A 3137-nucleotide genomic window follows, 5' to 3' on the forward strand; every position below is an offset into this window, starting at 1 on the left:
GAGAGAGAGAGAGAGAGAGAGAGAGAGAGAGAGAGAGAGAGAATAGTTCCCCAGTTATATCTTTTCCAATAAACAGGTAAATGGGAAGATGGCAGAGTGGAAAACAGGTAAGCCACTAAACAGGTAAGTACTACGGAAAGGTTTTCCTGAGTGCTGGGAGCCACTCTAGTTCAAGCTTAAGGAGGGGGTCAAAGAAACGCCCAAATTTATAGCCCACCAGTGAACAGTTATGAATAGCTTGGCACTGATGACTGTCACGGGCCTTGGGGCAGTCCTGTGAGACTGGGTACTTTTACCCACAGGGTCCAATGCTACCTCCAGGGAGTGGCCAGGTTGAAGTGGTACCAGTCTGTGGCCTGTCAAGAACCAGGCCGTGTAGCGGGCAGTGGGCAGTGGCCCGACAGGTGAAGCTTCACCTGTGTTTATAGCCACTCCCACTGGTGACATCATTGCTCAGCTCTACTTCCTGTCAGATCAATGGCAGTATTAAATTTCATAGGGGACCGACCCTACTACGAGCTGTGTATGCAAAGAATCAAGGTTGCACACTCCTTTGAATCATCCCCAACCGTCTGAAGCAGTTTCCACCTCGATGTCCCCCAAACCTCATGCTCTCAAGGCAGGGCTTTTGAAAGATAATTGACTTGTGGGGATCCTAGCTGACTTGCTGTCAGAAGGGAGGGTGTGATCAGAAGAGACAGTCCCTGGGAGTGCGATGGAGGGGGCATATCCCTTTCCAGCTCCTCTCTTTTCTCTCTTGCCACCATGCACAGCTACAAATCACGTTCTTAGTGAATAACAGTTAAAGTCCCAAGACTGTGTTGTTCCTTTGTCCCTGTGGCAGTCTCTGTGTCACATTGTGTAATAAATGTCTAGTAAATAGTAGCTTTTTGCTTTTTTTTTTTTTTTTTTTGAGAAAAGATCTCACTATATAGTTCAGGCTGGCCTTGAACTTGTGGTGATCCACCTGCCTCAGTCTGCTGTGTACTGGGATTACAGGTGTGTGTGCGCCACCACATCAGGTTAATAGTAACTATTTTATAATTTATTATCCGCCTCCTACTCTAACTTCCACAAAATTCTACAGGGCTATATGAAGTTTGCCTATTTGTTTGGACTCCTTTCTGCACAGAACTTAAGCCAATTTAGATAACTATACTGCTGATGAATAAACAAGAAATAAAGACTAAGGGTGGGGAAGATGGCTCAGTGGAATAAGTGCTTGTCTGGAAAGTGCAAGGTCCTGAGTTCAATCCTGGTACCACAAAAAAAAAAAAAAAAGAAAAAAGAAAAAGAAAGAAAGAAAAGACTGAAATTGAGACTAAGGTTTTTTTTGTGTTTTGTTTTTTTTTTAATTTTTTGAGACAGGGTCTTGCTATGCAGTTTGGGCTGGACCTGTGCTCACTTTTATAGTCCCCAGGCTAGTCTCGAACTCACAGAGATCCTCCTGGCTCAACCTCACAAGTCTTTGAGACTAGATCTTACCATGCCTCTTCTCACCTTTCCAAAATTATCTACACCTACACTATTGGAAGGAAAACAATCAGGCTGATAACATCAAAGCAGAGAGATTCACACCCATTTAGCAATTAAAACACAGGACAAATAACACATTTTGAGATTAATTCTGCGTTCTGGACCCAGGGGGAGATTTGCAGTTGATTTAATTTAATATTTCCTTCTTATCCTTGGCTGATAAGGATGTATGCTGCTTCTTGCTGTTTTGTTTCCAGTCCTAGCAACCAATGTCAGGGCCTCCCCCGTGCCGTCACTGACTTGCACCCCCAGCTTAACGTTGGTTTTGAAGGCAGAAGACAAAGGCTGGAAGAGAAGTCAGCAGGAAGTTTGTTCGAGATAATTGCACGGATAGCAGAGATCCCAGCTTGGAGACCCTTTAAGCCAGGATGGCAGGAGGAGAGATTTCACGGATCTCAGCATTGCTGAAGAGCTTCCGGAGCCACAAGCCATCGGGACCGCAGTAGAAGTACCAAGCACCTTCCTGCTGGGATGCAGCATGAGGAACCAAGTCCCTTGTGCGGTGTCTTGGCACCCACAGTGTTATCCTGCGTCGAGTCCAATCCCTAGAACTAGGTGTCAGTTTCCAGGGAAGACTGGGAAGGAAGGTAATACCACTGGGGGAAGGAATCTGGCAAATGCAGAAGGTGGGACTTAAAAAAACAGAACAGCTGCTCTGATTCTCCTAAAATGTCATTCAGAAAGTAGTGGTGACTGCCAGGAGCTGGGGGTAGAGAGAAGTGTACATTCCATAGTTGTGGAGTTTCAGTTCTGCAAGATGAATATGATGGTGATGGCTTCATAACATGAATAACCAGACATGGCAGGGCACCTGCAATCCCAGACCCTAGGAGGCAGGAGGGTGACTGAATTGGAGGCCAGCTTGAATTACATAGTGAGACTTTGTCTCAAAAGCTAAGCATAAAACGCCAGGATCTGAGTTCAATCCCCGGTTCTGCAAAAAAAAAAAAAAAAAAAAAGCTAAGCATAGCATTATGAATGTATCAAATTTCACCCTTAAAAATGCTAAAATGGAGCCAGGTGTGGTGGCACATGCTTGTAATCCCAGCCCTCAAGGTGGGATGATCATTGTGAGTTTGGGACCAGCCTGGGTTACAAAGTGAACTCAAGGCCAGACTGAAGTGTATAGCAAGACCCTGTCTCAAAAAGATCAAAAAAAGAAAAAAAAAAAAAAAAGCTAAAATGATCTTGGCATAGTAGTGTGACTGTCATTCCAGAACCTGCAAGGCTGAGGCAGGAAGACATGGCAAACTTGAAGCCAGCCTGGACTGCATAGTTCAAGCCCAGCCTGAATTGCACAGTGAAACCCTGTTTCAAAAACAAAACAGGACAAAAACCACAAATAACAAAAAGGCTGATGCTCCCTCCTCCCTTCCTTGAATTTGGGCCTGTCATCCCACCCACTGTCCTGCCTGTCATGGGGCACACAGCCCTGTTGTCTCCTGGATCCTCCAATACAGCCAAGTCTGCACTGGGGACCAGGACCTTGATTCTCAGGCTAGGAGACAGCCAAGGTTGTGGGTGCTGGATCAGATGTTGACCATTAGGCATTTATACCACAACCTTGGAATTGAACACATTGACCAAATAAAATTGAAATT

This window comes from Octodon degus, unplaced genomic scaffold, assembly GCF_000260255.1.
Source record: "Octodon degus isolate 3935 unplaced genomic scaffold, OctDeg1.0 scaffold00200, whole genome shotgun sequence".
Taxonomy (NCBI): Eukaryota; Metazoa; Chordata; class Mammalia; order Rodentia; family Octodontidae; genus Octodon; species Octodon degus.